This window comes from Psammomys obesus, unplaced genomic scaffold, assembly GCF_907164565.1.
Source record: "Psammomys obesus unplaced genomic scaffold, mPsaObe1.curated_primary_1811, whole genome shotgun sequence".
NCBI classification, from domain to species: Eukaryota; Metazoa; Chordata; class Mammalia; order Rodentia; family Muridae; genus Psammomys; species Psammomys obesus.
In genome coordinates this window covers 11,875,489-11,893,459 of record NW_026596166.1, presented here as the reverse complement: position 1 = coordinate 11,893,459, position 17,971 = coordinate 11,875,489, and the positions used below count along the sequence as shown (strand labels likewise).

Below are 17,971 nucleotides of genomic sequence, written 5' to 3'. Positions count from 1 at the left end.
CTTTGGAAATGATCAGAGCAGCCATGTTGTTGGATTAAAATTCTTCTACACACTTCCTTCAACACTTCCTCCCACAAGGCCATACCTCCTAACCCTTCTAATCCTATCAAAGAGTTACACTTCCTGGTGACGAAGTATTCAAAATATCAGCTTATGAGAGCCATTCTTATTCAAAGCACTATACCAAGGTAGGCTAACTCTGCCTAGACAAATATTTCTAAACAGATGTAAAGAGTTTATGTGAGCCCTAAAATTACTATAGCATTAGTGATTGCTGAAATTGGAACTATTCCCTTCATATACTGAAACCATTATGTGCAGAGAAATACAAATTAGAATGACTTCATGGAGCAAGATTTGGAGGAATAAAGAGAATGTCTTACCACACAAAAAAGCAAAAATATTGTATATAAGCAAATGAAACACTGAAGAGCTCTTAGTTGTTCTGTTACAATACTTGTTTTAACCTTGCAACTAACATGAGCAGCAGTATCACCTGGGGACTTTCTGGAAGTTTATACAACAGACTTTACTGAATGACCTGATTGTAATGATTCAAAAAGTCTTGGTTTTGAGAAAACTGACATGTGATTTATACATTGAATTACTTACTGGGAAACACTTTACATTTTACAAGATACCATAATGCACTAGTAGCAAATAATCCTAGGTAAGACCTAGGATCATACCATTGTTGGAGGAAGCAGAACAATGTTCTCTATACACATCAGTACTAGTAACACAACAGGATACCTTACTCTTGCTTTGATCCATATCCAACTACATTATGAACACAGGAAGAGATGAGAAAGTAAAAATCAATACAGTTTGCAAAATGTTCCTCAGGGTACACCTCAGCTCTCAACAGCCATGCATGAAGGTCTCCATACTGCTATTCAGAATGTGTGAAGGAAGATCCATGAATCAGAAGAGGCAATGCCATTACCTTCAACACCATCACTCAAAAATTGGGTCTCTACCCAGGAAAACAATCCTGCTGGCACTTCGTTAAGGTTACAAGTGCACCCAGCTTCCCATAAGGTACTGAGTAGTGTTTCACAGATAAAGGAAAGTAAAACTAAATTGAGAAGTTAACTATAATCCTCTTTAGTTTTATTTTAGACAGAAAATAAGTGTGCCTAATTAAGATCCAGCTTTCACCTCCTGAAAAACAGTAGTGTGTTTGAAGCCTCCATAGCACAAGCACTTAACCCCCCACAAAAGTTAATATAAAACCTTCATTCTAAACCCCATGGTCTTCCAACATCTACAGGATTATGTAGAACACAAAGGTTCACAATGATAGCTAATCTGGTACCATGGATCATAACAGTACATCCTGGAAAAGGGAAATTTCTAAGGTTAGCATTGTTTGAATCCTACATCAGTTCCTCAGAAAAATAGGGCTGAGTCTCCTTGGAAACAGATCAGAACAGAAACAATAACCAGAGGCCTGTGCTGGGCAGGTATGGAAAGTCTTATCTGCTGGGCTAAACTCTATGCTTAGCTAGGTAGTGAACACACATTCCTTTAGGACCCAGTGCTTCAGTAGGCTTGGCTCTCACTTTGCCTTGTTGCCCGGTCATGGTCAGAAAGACGCTGCAGTTGTTCATTATGGATTATGTGTACATATCTCAACAAGGCGGTATCCATCTTTGTCCTCCCTATCAGACATCACAAGGATAACGTGGAAGATGCTACCTGAGTGCTAATCATGTATGGAAACTGCTGCCGAACAGAAGGAGCTAGAGGGGAGCAAGAGTAACTGAGAAAGTGCATTCCCTTGCTGGAATATGCGTGCAGAGGGAATCAATAGACTGAGCTGCATAACCTTGCAATTTCAGGTGAAAGAGGGTGGGTGACAGTTTGCACCCTTCCTAGGACACAATCAGTATTCTTGATGCTCTCATCTCATATATTCTTAACGCTCCAGGCACTTTTAACCACCTCTGGTCTGGGGCCATCTCCATTCTCTGAAAACAAGAGCTTTAAGAGTGATGTTCTTTGAGTTTTACCATGTAAAAGGAGAGACAGCTAACTGTAAAAAGGCATTGGCCATTATAGTATCATGCATGGAGAACGTGTTTTTGCTTTTATTCCTATTTCTAGTGACATAGCAAGATGAGAAATTCTGCAATGCAACTACTCATAACTGAAGTTTAGATTTCTTATACATACCACTTTGTTATTTTTTGTGTAAACCACTTTAAGTACAAAGCTCTTTGAGTTTTGTTATATGCACAAGGCACAAAAAACAATTAGAATGTTCTTTACTTCTGTATAACTAAGGACCCTCACCTCATTTCCCTTCTGGGACAAAATACAGTGTCTTCCAAGCAACTATTCAATTCATTTGGTGTGCTCTCAAGAGCACATGCTCCTGCTTTCCCGCTCAGAGTGTACCTTATGGGCTACAGATAGAGAGACACACATGCCATACCTTCTACTGATCACTACTTTATAGATTTATGGAGCACCACGTGATGTGATGAAAGCTATATCTTGTAGAATGATTACACTAAATTAAGGAGTATGCATGTCTATCACCTCGTACATGTGTCTTACTGCCTTTTATCATTGTCATGGCTTCTGGCTCTAGCTTATGGCAAGCAGGACCATATCCATTGTTTCCTGATGTGAGGAATTACATTGGTTTTGTATGCCCACCCTAGCCATTTCAGGGGAGGACACTGAGTAAGATGTGGTCAAAGAAATCCCTCTGGTGGACTAAATTAGATAATTCTGAGAGGATTATGTCCTTGAAAAGCCCATTGAGGACTGCTACTTTATCATTCTGGTAACCTACTGAGCCTAAAATTTACCTAAGAGTCTCATAACAGTTCCATTTTACATTCTGGGGGAAATACATTGCTCTCTAACGCCTTTAATTCACCTGAAGTACCAATCCCCATGCTGGCAACAAGATTTTCCAAAATCAGAGGAACTGGGCCTTTTCCAAGAACTTGAGTAATGTCATCCTCCAATGGTTTTACCTTCTCTGCTTCTCTGACCATGAAAATGGTGTTTATTTCATCAGGAATGTAGTCCCCATTGCCACAATGGCCCTCATGTTGTGTGTCCATTCTCCCATGCTTCAGGGCTTGCTATGGAGAGTCAAGCTTTGGGAAATCCATGAAATAAATCTGTTTTTATTTATTCATGAGTCCCTGGCTCTTTTAAGTGAAAGCTGAAACCTTTTTTCCATTTTCCACTACTAATTTTATTAATTTATCTTAATATTTTTTAATTTTTTAATTAAAATGTAATTACATCATTTCCTCCCCCTTTCTTTTCTCCCTCCAACCCTTCCCATGTCCTCTCCATTCAACCTTCCAAAGTGATTCCCCTTGCTTCCTCTATAATTCATGGCCTCTTTTCCTTTAATTATGGACAGAAATAAATATATATGCACACATATATATTATACAAACCCTCTTTCCATTATGTTGCTTGAGCCTTTGGTACAGGAATCATGCTATTCACATATCTGTTGTGGCTTGACAGCTCACATCAGTTGTTTTCTGTATTTTGACCAGTTGTAGTTTTAAGTTATGGTCTTCATCTGCTACAAAGGAGTTACTTTTGGATAAAGGGTAAGAGCTCGATTTTTCTCTGAGATAAGGATAAATATTTTTAATGCAGTTGGGAGCTCTACTGGCCTAGTAAATAAGTGATAGTATGGTAGGTTCTCTTTTAAGATTCATGACCTCACTAGCCCCCAGGTAACTGGATAGATTTCTAGCACCAGGTTTCCCTCCTGTTGAGTGGGCCTTAAGTCTAATTAGATAGGTATTGGTTACTAACAAGCTAGGAGTACATCTTTAGGAATATTGCCATGTTGGTCATTTTTGTGGTTCTTAAGCATCACAGTCAAGTAAGACTATTGATTTCTTCTCCTGTGGCAGCTTTAACAGCACCTCCTAGTTCTACAAAAGCAAGCCCTCAAGGACTATGCTTTCCGCTCAGGTCCAGCTCAAATTGAATTCTGTGTATGAAGTACACATTATCTTCAGCAATAGGGACTTGTCTTTAATCCCTGGGAGGCAACCAAGGGCAACAGCAATGGCCTACATTGTTCGGGAGTCTCTTGTACTAGCCTGACCTGCAATTCAAAAAAAAAAAAAAAAAAAAAAAAAAGGTTTCTCATACCTGGTGCTGGATGAACTTCTTTCATGTTTTTTTAAAACACTCATTCTACCTTCTCCATAGTTAACCTCCCACTGTGCTTACCAACTAAGGTGTCCCTCCTCTATTTTCTTATGTCCTACTTCATATCACCTACATTCTGTTATTCCACTCTCTAGATGCCCCCAATGATCTTTTTTTTTTGAAGATTCTTATCTCTGATATAGAGATGGAAAAGTATTTGCAATGATTCAAAGGCCATGACTTCTTTCTTTCTTTCTTTCTTTCTTTCTTTCTTTCTTTCTTTCTTTCTTTCTTCCTTCCTTCCTTCCTTCCTTCCTTCTTCCCTCCCTCTCTCTCTCTCTAATTTCAATGATAAAGCAGAAAGAACTAGATATGTACACACCTTAACATCAAAGAATTTCACCACTATACATGACTTTTTCAACTGGCATTGCTGAACACAAATTGTACGTTTTATTAATAATGTAAGAGCCTTCTTGTCCTGAGTGGCAATTCTCCTCTGAAAACGCCTTTTGATTCCTTGCCTCCACTTCCTCCATAAGATTGTCAGCCATCATTCCTATGTTTGTGGTCACATCCAAGGCTTACTTTGCTTATTTTCAGTTTATAATTTTGTTGCTGCTGTTGTTTGTTTTGTTTTGTTGCCTACTTTGAGCTGGGAAACTGGGTCACCAAGTTTTTTGAAAAATTACATCCTAAGAAAATTCATTAAAGCCCTGGCTGGTCCTAGGAGTTAAGTACATGCCTTTAAAACCATGATGTTAGCCTTGAAAGATGATTTTTTTTTCTTACTTCTGACTGTGGATTGCATTTCCAAGGATGGAGGTTGTCAGGAAGTTCACTTCTGAATAAGAAGTTCCTTGGTATAATTTAAAGTGTAGCCCGTATCGTTCTTCTTTTTAAAAATGACACAATAAAAGCCTTGTAATTTAAACCATGGGTGCCACATTTGAGCTTACAATGGAAATCAAAGCCCAGTAGTTTATTTTCAGACATGTTTACAAAAGGCAAGCCCTCAGTCAGAAAGCAGTGGGGTTTTCTTTCTCTGTGTTTTCACTGAATAAAGCATATTTCCACTTCTCTTTCCCATGAGAACACCGACTTCACTTACCCGCAGTTTAGAGTACTGACCCAGCTGCCACTGTCGAGGTTCTAACTCAGCACCTTCAATTGGGAGAGATCTGGACATAACCTGTGTCAAAAAACAAGGGCTAAAAACCAAAACATTTCCTTTTAATTGCTTGAAAGGATCTCAGACTAGAAACAAGGTCAAAAATAAGAAGAAGGCAGTCAGGTCAACCAGGAAATTCATGATCATTGAAATAACTACCTTTTATAGCAGTTACCCTCTTTCAGCATCCTGGTCCCTGAAGGAAACAATGTCCCCCTTCACAGCTGAGGTCTTTAGCTCCAGGGATGCTCAATCCATCTGTAGCACAGTTATTGCGGGTGATTAGGGACCAGGGGTCAGCCACATAAAGCCTACTCAGTGTCATTCAGGAACCTCTAGGAGCATGTTAGGAAGCTCTCTGGCCGCAGTTTCTACAAGCAAAGATATTTTGCATTAGTTCCCTTGGAATGAGTGCCCATTGTGTCTAACCTGTTCTTTGTTACATTTTGTTTCTTTCTCTCGTTTTTACCTCTCATTTGTTAGTAGAAATGTTTTTGTTCTAGCAGATAAAAGATCAAATTAACTCCTGCTCCACAAATGAAGTCCTCATTAACCTCAATCTGTACACCCTCCTCGGCAATGTAGTGTTCGCATTTGCTGTCTGCTCTCTCCAGTAGCTGCATCACCCATGTCCTGTAATAGGATTAATAGGATTTGTCTCCTGTGTTGTACACCAAATATAAGTCTTTTGCATAACTGGTGTGCAAGAAATAGTCAATGCGTCTCATTCCTATTTTTCCAGTTTGGGAAATAATGATAGGAAATTGGCCCTTTTACATAGAAGAAGTACATGTATAGAGCTTCCAAATTATGAGTGTGGTGGATCCCGCCATTCCTAACTGAGGAATGGGTTCCAGCTTCTTCAACCTGTTCACACTTGTGCACTCAACTTTCAAAGCAGAGTTTCAACTCTACTGTGGTGCCTTTGTTTGTTAGTTTGCTTTTTCCCATGTAGGAAACGAGCTTTTCAATACAGCTTAGACTTTGTTTACAACACCCTGGACACAACCGTGAAGAAGGCTGTAGAGAACAATGACACCTTGACCGATGCTGGCCCAGGACTTCAGGATTTTCATGCCAGCATGCTCTACGGGTATTTTTTTTGTAGAGCAAACTTCTCTTCCATTTTGCCATCTTTTTACCTCACTTTAATAACCATTTGAGAAGTAGATGTCACACAGGATTCTCAGCAACATGAATCTCTCCATCCTAACTACCATGATGTAGCTCTCCGGCTGCCGCGCTGGTGACGACACCCATGGCAGGCAGCTGCAAGTCTCCAGTAGCTGATGCCAGGATCTCACACCAGCACACAGGCCTCCTGAGCATGTCCGTGCAGGTAGCTTAGCAAAGCTGGAGAGATGGATTCCAAGAGCTCAAGCAGTGAACGGTAGTGTGTTTCTTACTGTCTGCCTCATTATAGCCTTTCTGCAGAACCTCAGTGGTTTCTTGTACCATGTGGGAAGGGTCTCTGGACTAAGTCGGATAGGACTTCCTTTCTGTGTTTGTCATTTACTTGTCATTCAGTGAGTTGGATAAGGAACTGACGATTTCTGATACGATTATATGCTTCACGTGCTTAGAATCATCAATACAATCAAATAGAACCAAATGAGAGTACTGGCCATCAGTCACCTTTTCAAAGTATCTCTTCGTGTTTTTCACAGCCAGTTGGGTGTACATACCACAAGCAATGGATGGCAACAAGCACACTATCATGTGTGGCACCAGGTGCGCCACTGCTTCCTGGATGACTTCAATTAGTGCTGATTGGAGTTCTGCGGAAGCATGGGTTAAAAAAAAAAAAGCCCAAGAATACTTTATGAATCAGTGGATGCTTAATTTGGGGGCCATTGGAGTCAGAGTCTGCTTTATTTTATCCATAATGAACTGTACCTCTAGCACCTTGTCCAGAGCTGGGTGGTCTGCTCCCTGGTAGAGCTGAAATGTGTTCCCAAAGAGCTGCTCTGTCAGCATGTTCCTCTGACCCAAAAGTGGCTTTATCATAGTACACATACTCCGCAATGACCAGTGTCTTGAGGGCGTTAGCATCTTCACATGGCCTCAGAAACGTCTGATAATCTCTGCAACCTGTAGTTTACTTTTACATTTTTTAACAATATTCCTAGAATCTTTGCTTTTACTTAATTCAGCCAATCTGACAGGTCTTCAAAAGCCTGCATCCTCTGCTCTTTGTTACCACACTGAATGAAGCACTGGATCACGCCTGTTGAGTCATGAGCAAAGGCATAGTTTTAATTTCTGTTTGACACGACCTCTGCTAATCAATCGTGAACTTCACTCTTGTCTTTCTTTGTCATAATCTTTTCTCCCAAGTCCATTTGCTCAAACCAAGATGCTGTGGTTGGTCTTATCACTTCCCGCTCTGCTTCAGCTGTCTTCCTCTTTGGGAAATCATCCCATTTGGATTTCTTGGCTGCTTATTGTCTCTTTCAACTGGCTGGTTGGAATTTTCTCTTCTTGTTGAGTTTATACGCCTTGTTATTTTTCTTTCAGTCCTTTGCCCTCTTGTGGTTTGTTCTTGAACTGCTCCATACTCTTCTTGACAAGTTTTTTTGTTTGTTTTTAATTCTTTATTAATTACACTTTATTCACTTTGCATCCCCCCTGTGGTTCCCCCCCTCCTCCCGTCCAAATCCTTCCCTTCCTCCACCCTCTGCATGAATGCCCTTCCCCAAGTCCACTGATGGGGAGGTCTTCTTTTCCTTCCTTCTGACCCTAGTCAATTAGGTCTCCTCAGGAGTGGCTGCATTATCTTCTTCTGTTGCCTGGTAATGCTGCTTCCTCTTCAGGGGGAGGTAATTAAAGAGTAGGCCAATCAGTTCATGCCAGAGACAGTCCCTGTTCCTATTACAATGGAACCCACTTGGATACTGAACTGCCATGGGCTACATCTATGCAGGGGTCTTAGGTTATCTCCATGCAAGTCCTTGGTTGGAGTATCAGTCTCAGGAAAGACCCCTGTGCTCAGATTTTTTGATTCTCTTGCTCTCCTTGTGGAGTTCCTGTCCTCTCCAGATCTTATTGTTTCCCACTTCTTTCCTAAGATTCCCTGCACTCTGGCCATAGGTTACCCAGACGTCTCAGCATCTGCATTGATAGTCTGAAGGCTAGAGCCTTTCAGAGGTCCTCTGTGTCAAGCTCCTGATTTGTTCCCTCTTTTCTCCTTCTTCTGATGTCCATCCTCTTTGCCTTTCTGGATAGGAATTAAGCATTTTAGTAAGAGTCCCCCTTCTTGATTAGTTTCTTTAGGTGTACAGATTTTAGTAGGTTTATTCTATGTTATATGTCTATATGAGTGAGTATATACCATGTGCATCTTTCTGCTTCTGGGATAGCTCACTCAGGATCATCTTTTCCAGATCCCACCATTTACCTGTAAATTTTATGATTTCCTTGTTTTTTATTGCTGAGTAATATTCCATTGTGTAGATATACCACAATTTGTGCATCCATTCCTCCACTGAGGGGCATCTGCTTACAGATTGAGAAAGGATCTTCATCAACCCTATATCTGACAGAGAACTAATATCCAGTATATATAAAGAACTAAAGAAGTTAAACAGCAAAAAATCAAGTAATCCAATTAAAAAATGGAGTACAGAGCTAAACAGAGAATTCTCAATAGAGGAATATTGAACGGCAGAGAAACACTTAAAGAAATGCTCAACCTCATTAGACATCAGGGAAATGCAAATCAAAACAACCCTAAGATTTCACCTTACACCCATCAGAATGGTTAAGATCAAAAACTCAAGAGACAACACATACTGGAGAGGTTGTGGAGAAAGGGGAACCCTCCTCCACTGCTGGTGGGAATGTAAACTTGTACAACTACTCTGGAAATCAATCTGGTGCTCTCTCGGACAACTAGGAATAGCGCTTCCTCAAGACCCAGCTATACCACTCCTAGGCATATATCCAAAAGATGCTCAAGTACACAATAAGGACATTTGCTCAATCATGTTTGTAGCAGCTTTATTTGTAATAGCCAGAAGCTGGAAACAACCCAGATGCCCCTCAGTTGACAAGTTTTGAGCCACCTTTCACAAAGTTCTTTCATATAATTTTAGGCTCAACTTTCTTAACAACTTTCCTGGAATTGTCGATGAAGAGCTAGAATCAATGTTTTATGAAATCTATTCTCTTCTTATGATATCTTTGAACTCTTTCATGTGATTTCTTTCCTTTTGACTTTCATCATAGCAACTCACACATGCGGTAGAGACACACAGAGCTAATTCATTCATTTCTTTACAGAAAAGAAAACCTATACACAGTACTAGGTTAATAAGTTAACACTGTGCTTCTCTGTATTATCTACTATTTTATAAAAATATAACACAAATTTAACAACCTAAAAGAGTAAAAATATCATATGGTTTCTGTGGATCAGAAATTTAAGTATTTCCCTTATTGATTTATAATCCAGTGGAGAACATAATTTGATAGCTTCTCAGTTATGCTGCATTATGTATTATGCCCATATGTGGACCCAGCCAGAGAGGAATATGGTATGACATGGAAGTATACACTGCAGGGTTCGGGCTCTTGGAGGTAAACTTGCATGGGAGTGTGGCATTGATGAACATGAGTTTCTGATTCTGAGAACAGGGGGTGCAATTGAATGAGGCAGCAGCTGCTTTGCTCTACCCACGACTATGTTTGTACGAAGACCATTCATTGCTCCTAGCAAGTGGTGATCTGAGCGGGGAGCTTATAGAAGGTGTACTCCTGTCCAAAGGACAATTTTGATCAAGACTCCATGCTATACCTACCTTCTGCTGGTAGGTATCATGTCCCTGGTATCCCTGCTTCTGCTCTCCCCCCTTTTTTATTTGAGTTTTGACCTGCATTTTTGTCTAGCAGCTCTCTCAGTCTCAGCCAATGCTCTCCCTATTTTCTCTCACAGATACCTTCTATGACAAATTTACTATATATTTAACCTAGTCTTCGTGTTGATTTACCAGTCAACCTGGATTTGCAAAGGGGAAAGGAAGGCTTCCTACGTAACCTTGTAGAAGCCAATCTATAGTTTTGCAAAGGAGAACTTGATAGAATAAAGAGTATATTGTGTGTACCACTACTGAATGGTAAATAACCATTTACCTGCATCCATGCTTTTCTTGAAGAATTCCATCACACTCTGTTTCCTTACCCTTATCTATTGCATTAACGGAGCAATTTTTGTCAAGATGACCAACATCTAAGCAGATATTTATAACCATTTGTAGATGGCTGGAAAAATATATCTATATAACAATTGGGAACATGAAATTCAAATAAGATGTTAAAATATTAGGGTATTATAACAAATTAGTGCATAGAAATTATACATGTTTATTGATAGGATACATCAATACAGTCAGCCATCAATGGCAAAGATGTTTTCTAAGAGTCACTGAGTGACTTGTCATATATAAATATTATGGTGTGTCCTTACACAAACCTAGGCATCCTGGTTCAATCACTTGGCATGGTCTCTTAATTCAGTGAAGGGATATGGCAACTGAAACATGTGAAACTTCTTATGTAATGCAGTTCACTGTTCTTTTTTTTTTAATTTTATTTTTTTCTTATCAGTTACATTTTATTAACTCTGTATCCCAGCCATGTCCCGATCCCTCATTCCCTCCCAGTCCCTCCCTTCCTCCCTCATCTCCACCGTGCCCCTTGCCAAGTCCACTGATAGAGGGGACCTCCTCCCTATTCATCTGATCCTGTTTTATCAGGTATCTTCAGGACTGGCTGCAAAGCTCTCCTCTGTGGCCTAACAGGACTGCTCCTCCCTTGGGGGGTGGGGAGGCCAAAGAGCCAGTCATTGAGTTCCTGTTAGAAATAGTCCTTATTCCCCTCACTATGGGAAACCAATTGGTTACTGAGCTACCACAGGCTACATCTGAGCAGGGGTTCTAGGTTACATTCATACATGGTCCTTGGTTGCATGTCAGTCTCAGAAAAGACCCTGTGCCCAGATATATTTGGTCCTTGTGGAGCTCCTATCCTTTCCTCATCAGACTAACTCCCCTTCTTCCTTATGATTCCCTGTACTCTGCCAAAGGTTTGGTCATGAGTCTTTGCTTTGAAAACACTGCTAGTTAGAGTCTTTCAAATGCGCTCATTAGGCTCCTGTCAATGTTCAATGCGCATCCCCTCTGTCTTTCAGCACGAGGATTGATAATCTTACCCCATGTCCGCTCTTTTGATTAAGCAAATTTTTTATAAGAATTAGTATTGTAGTGACAATTTTGAAATTTTTGTTTCTTTGAGAAATACTGAAACATTATAAGATTGTGTTTTTTCATTTTAATCCCAGGTGTGGGAATATGGGGCTATGTCAAAACAGCTGACTATGATTTGCCTTGTGCTACAGCAGAGGTGTGTTTTTGCCAGCAGCAGATAATTTCTGTGTGTGTGATGTTTGGAATTCTGGGAACGTTTCAGAGGGAATATAAATGCAAAAGCTCCGATGGTTGACGGTTGGTGATCATTCAGGGGGGTGGTTGGTGAATTGAATTGTTGGTTGTTGTTAGTCATGGTTTGTTAAGTAGTCCTGCACAAAGGAGAAACAAAAAGGAGATACTAGATATCCTGACCGGGAACTCAATGCCCCTAATCAGCAGAAAATAGTCTCATGATAACCCTTTCTAACCCCTGACTTTATTCTGGGTTCTCTTTCCTCTTCTTTCTAACCTTTTGTTGCTCTAATCTAGAGTTAGGGCGTTAACAGGGTGAAAAACAAAAGAAGGAAAAGGGTGGAAGAAACAAGAACCCATAAAGAAACAAATGACAGTTACAGGCCATAGTCTAAAATGATGTCAAATAATGTAGTATATCAGATATGTAAACTAGTAACATATATTTTTTCATGAAACTTCCATGTTGTTTTCTACAATGACTATACTGTTCTAAATTCACACCAACAGTTTGCAGGGCTTCTTCAAATCCTTGCTAACCTATATTATTTTCATTGTTTTGATAATCATAATTTCTTCTACGGGGAAGTGGTATGTTTGTGCAATATTTAATTTGTACTTTAATATTCCTACTGGTCATATTTGAGACTTATTGCTTAGACTTATTTCCCATTGATAAAGCAGGTCACACATTCTCTTGCTAATGTGTTTCCATAATTTTTTTCTTTTCTAGGTGTCAGCCCCTTTTCAGTTCTTTAGCTTACTGGCCTATCTCCCATTCAGTATGATGTCTCTTCACTCTTTCACTTATTTGTTTTGTTGTACAAGAGCCTTTTACTTTGATGAAATCCCATTTGTCTACTTTTTCTTTGTTTCCTCTACTTTTTGTGGTCTATGCCAAAAATCCTTGCCCTTGCCAACATCCTGAGATGTTTTTCCTCTTTTCTTCCTATAGTTTCATGTCCTCCATGAATCTTTGATCTACTTTTAGTTGTTCTTTGTAGCTGATAAAAAGGAGGAGTTTTACTCTTCTGCATGGCGAGATCCAATACTTGTGAATCACTTAGTGAAGAGTTCCTTTGTTAAACACATGCTCATGGTACCTTAAAAGCTCTCTAGGAATTCACATCTGTTTTAAAGCCCAAACCTTGGTGATTTGATCATTTCAGTTTTGAAGTAAAGTAACGTATTTCTTTTTTTGTGTATGTACAAGATTTTTTATTTTAATTTTTATTAATTTCACTTTATTCACTTTGTATCCCCCCTGTATCTCCCTATCTCTTCCTTTACCAATCCCACCCTCCCTTCCCCTTCTCCACACATGCTCCTCCCCAAGTCCACTGATGGGGGAGGTCTTCCTTTCCTTCCTTCTGATCCTAGTCTATCAGGTCTCATCAGGAGTGGCTGCATTGTCTTCCTCTGTGGCCTGGTAAGGCTGCTCCCCCCCTTAGTGGGAGATGATCAAAGAGCAGGCCAATCAGTTCATGTCAGAGACAGTCCCTGTTCCCATTACTATGGAACCCATCTGGAGACTGAACTGCCATGGGCTACAACTGTGCAGAGGTTCTAGGTTATCTCCATGAACGGTCCTTTGTTGGAGTATCAGTCTCAGAAAAGACCCCTGGGCCCAGAATTTGGTTCTGTTGCTCTCCTTGTGGAGCTCCTGTTCTCTCCAGGTCTTACTATTTCCCACTTCTTTCATAAGATTCCCTGCACTCTGCCCAAAGTTTGGCTATGAGTCTCAGCATCTGTTTTGATACCCTGCAGGATAGAGGCTTTCAGAGGCCCTCTGTGGTAGGTTCCTGACTTGTTCCCTGTTTTCTCCTTCTTCTGATGTCAAGCCTCTTTGCCTTTCTGAATGGAGATTGAGCATTTTAGCCAGAGTCCTCCTTCTTGATTAGTTTCTTTAGGTGTACAGATTTTAGTAGGTTTATCCTATATTATATGTCTAATATCCATTTATGAGTGAATATATGCCCTGTGTGTCTTTCTGCTACATATTTCTTGTCAGTACCGAGTATAATTCACTATTCTTAATAGTATCTATTAACTTTTATACAATTGGGAGGGGAAAATATCACCACACACATGAAACAAACACATCACACTGGATGTTATGACAGCTAAGCCAACACTAGACAATGCGAACATTTCAGCTCTGTCACATTACAAGATCACTATTGTACATGTGACCTATTGTTGACAGAACCATGGTTACACAGCACAAGACTGTGCGGGAATAGTAGTACCATTAGAGCTCAGGCTGGGTGATTTTTGCAATATTTCTCTTTCTCCTCCTGTTTACTTTTAGTGTACAAGTATCACAGGAGAAGAAAGGAAGCATTCTAAAATTAATAGGTGGCATGAATACAACTGTTTTTGGGTACTGAGAGAAAATGGTTATTACCTCTCGACAATGAGGATTTGTTCTGCAATGACAGAAATGTCACTCCTGTGATGTGGGGGTCCATGGAGTCCAATGTGGGGAGAGGAGGACTTACATAAGGTCTCATTCAGAATCAAGGAAATTTGGACCTAATAGTCCATAAAGTCATAAATTATAAGAGTGAAGGGCTCTAGACATCTGGGTTCTGCCCTTCAGTATCAACAGAGGCAAAGATGTGACTTAGCAAGTCTTGAAGAAGTAGACTACATCTCCTGTACATGAAATATCACGTACTCCTAGAGGAATGAGAACATAAGATGCTGCTACAGAAAACGTTGATGACTGTCATGTTGTCATCATGCCTTTCTGGATCAGACTGGATAACTGTGAAGTTTCGTCTTACAAACACATGTTATTTCCTGTGTTAAAGATATGCTTAATCTCTATACACATAACCGATCAGAGTGCACACAGCTTTGTTTTTCTCAAGTCAGTTCCAAGTCATTCTTAGAAGTGCATCATTATGTGCTTTTGGCACTGGATTTGGGTTGTCTTAAAGAGAAAGGAAAGGAAAAAGCAAGTGCCCTACCTTCCCGCCACCCAACCGTGTCTCTGTCATGAAGACATCATTTGGAGTTGTCACATCTCCATAACTCAACCTTCTAAGGAAACAGCTCTGCCTTAGCATTGCCTGCCTTAATTTTAGTTCTCCAGACAGCTCACTGTCCTTTGAATACTCCAGGATGAGCAGCTTCCTGATGTTCCTAGCCTCTGAGTTATTCCACTCTCCCTTATTAGCTCTAGGTAATAGGCAGCCCAATGTTACACCAACTCTGGCTGACATGACAGGGATTAATGTGATGTCATTTTTACTTATGGACTTTTATATAATGGCATGGAAGTTAACCAGTCACGTAATGCAGATATTTCATAAGTGGGCATTTTCATCACCTTAAAAAGAAAAAGTCAGGGACACCTAAGCTTAGCACGTCTGAGGATTAGGCTTCTTTCCTTTGTCCAATACAAGAGGAACTAATCAAACAGTAGAAATAACACAGAGGAAATATCACTTCAAGACACTAAGAGCTTAATCATGGAATATGTTTTAGTGCCATTCCATGAACAGAATAATCTCAAACTTTTAAAATAAATTTCCTTTTACTCTTTTGTCTCCTTAAAAGAGGCATGTTCTTATTTTTGTTCTTTGTGCTTTGCCTAAACCAGAAGCTTGCTCTGTTAGCCAAAGCATACTTACTGCTTTTGATCTGGCATTGTATGGATCAACCTTCTTTTCCTTGTGTCTTCCCTTTTCTTCCTACACAATCCCAAACAACTGTATGTGAGTGTGCCTGGCATTTGGCAGGACAAGTGATGGCATTTGGAGGAACCTGTCACTGCATATATTCATCATCTCAACACCATATCCTAAAGTAGAGGAAGGAAACAGGGAGCTATGAACTCGCCACAGGAAGTGGCCCATTCAGAGAGACTACAGGGTTAAAAAAAAAACCCAGTTCCTCACAGACCAGCTGCATGATAGGGCACATTATTCTACCCCTGGACCTCTGTTTCTTCAGTTATAAAATCAAGACAACTGTTCGTACCTCATAAAACTGTAAGGAAAAACAAATGACCCTATTCCTACAAATTATTTTTTTAAACCACTTGGCCCTATAAGAAGGGCTCAGCAGAGATACATTCTGTATTCTAGACAACATGAATAATACCATCACTTTTAACGGCACAGCACAGAATGCAAACAAAGACTATGTTTTTATAGAAATGCATAATATAAGATTTTGAAAAGCAAGATATGCTTCGGGGGGGCATGAAAGTGGGTTTGCCCTTAAATATGTAAGCCACATTTAGAAAAGTTATAATCTTCTTATGTTATCAGTTTTCTTTGGAAGAAAAATTGTCCTTGAGGCAGCTGCATCTGCAGACCCCTTGCTAAATGTCAAAACTCTGTAGCAATTATGTTATTCTAAGGCAGAATGGATGATGTCAAATGTGCTCGCTTTGTGGAGCACTGTTTAATCTACTTCAATAACATTTTTAAAGATTAAGATGAAAATCGGTATTTTAGTGTAAGTCTGTATCGGGAATTTTAGATAATTTAGAGTTGCCACATCATTCTGTTAAAGGTTAAATTCCAGCAAATATTTTTTTAAAAGTTGCCATCACAGCCTAGTAAACTTGAATGTTCAAAACCAAGTCTACTAATTCCCTAAACTATGAAATTTCTCTCTTGAAATTGAACATTCAGAGCCATGCTTTTCCCAGACAAATGGCAGCACTTTTAGGACGTAGGGCCCAACAAAATGTATCCTCATGTGGCAACACCATGCACTACAGAAGTCTCACTCAGAAGCTTTGGGAGTCCCCTGAGACTCACATCAGCAGCTTAGCCACATGGGAAGCAGTCAGTGTATCTTATATTTAAAAGGTGAGCCTGAGCACAAACATTCTTTACAATGGCCCTAGCAATGTTTTGTTGATATTTCTCTGTTATAAGCTCTTGTGTTTAAACTTATTGTTCATAATGATCACTTGTAAATACACATTGTGTCTTCGAGATTAACGGAAAGTAAGTCACTATAAAAAAGTAAGGTATTAAAATGTATTTAATTTCTTGTTAATGAGCCCTCATGTTGCTTTAGGCTGGCCTTGAACTCACTATGTAAGTACGGCTATGTAAATAAGGATGGCATTGAATTTTTGATCCAGCTACATCACTGCATCGACCTCGCAAGTGCCTGCCTTGTTTATATGGTGCTGTAGCTGGAACCCAGAGCTTTGTGAAAGCTAGGCTTGAACTCCATAAACTGAGCCTATTCCCAGCCCCTTTTCCTGTTATTTTTTTACTGAAAGATATTATAATCACAACTTTAGAACCTAATAGTTCTTACTAGCTGTGTGACCTTGAAGTAACTGCTCAATATTTCTGAGCTTTAATTTCCCCCTCTTCCATTGTAGAACAAGGCCAAAATTATATGAAATACAAGTTAGAAAGCTTTTAAGAATGCCTGACTGATCAAATATAGTTTCTTTTCTGCTTTTTTTCCTACTCTTACGAGCATCTTTTTGTGGGGCCAGCAAAATGCCTCAGCAGGTAAAGGTACTTAATGCCAAGCCTGACAATCTGAGCTCAGTCCCCAGGCTCACATGAAGAAACGAAAGAACCCAAACTACAAGTTTTTCTATGACTTCCACGTATTCCCCTGCACAGTAAATAAATAAAAATCTAGGAAAACCCTCAAAAGCCATCTATTTGTGATTCTGGTTATCATTTTTCATAGACAGCCATTCACCTGCAACACAAGAAAAACACTACCATGATGACATCATCCAGTGAAACTCCATTGACAGCGACTATCTTCTGGCAGAATCAAGCTGATGTTGTGGCAGTCCCAGCTATGAGTATTACCTAAAATAACAACTATTTTTTTTGGTGCTCGACAACATGTAAAATAATATACTAAAAGCACACCGCCACAATAAAGAGCAGTTCTAAGCTCAATTATAACATTTTTAAAAATCATGGAAAGCTTTTAGTCTCCACTCTGCCTTCATAGTTCAACTCAAGTTTAAGATGATTCTAAAGCCAGATGCCTAGCAAAGTCTACTAAGGCCATAGCTATAATTTTCAAAAATTCAGAATTCTTCCCAAATGTACTCTTTTACCTACCTTCCACGCCATGGGAAAATTAAAATATCTCATTTGTCTATCAGAAGACTTCTGGACATTCCAGAAAATAAAATGTAACATAGTATTGAGACTGGATCTGAAACATGAATTGACAATGTTTTGATCAAGTTCTTGAAGGG

At 39.7% G+C, this 17,971-nt stretch overlaps 1 pseudogene; it reads right to left on the bottom strand.

The window, feature by feature from the left end:
* Window positions 1–2,831: 2,831 nt before the first annotated feature.
* On the bottom strand, window positions 2,832–14,987 carry LOC129667655 (pumilio homolog 3-like; annotated as a pseudogene).
* Window positions 14,988–17,971: the final 2,984 nt, after the last annotated feature.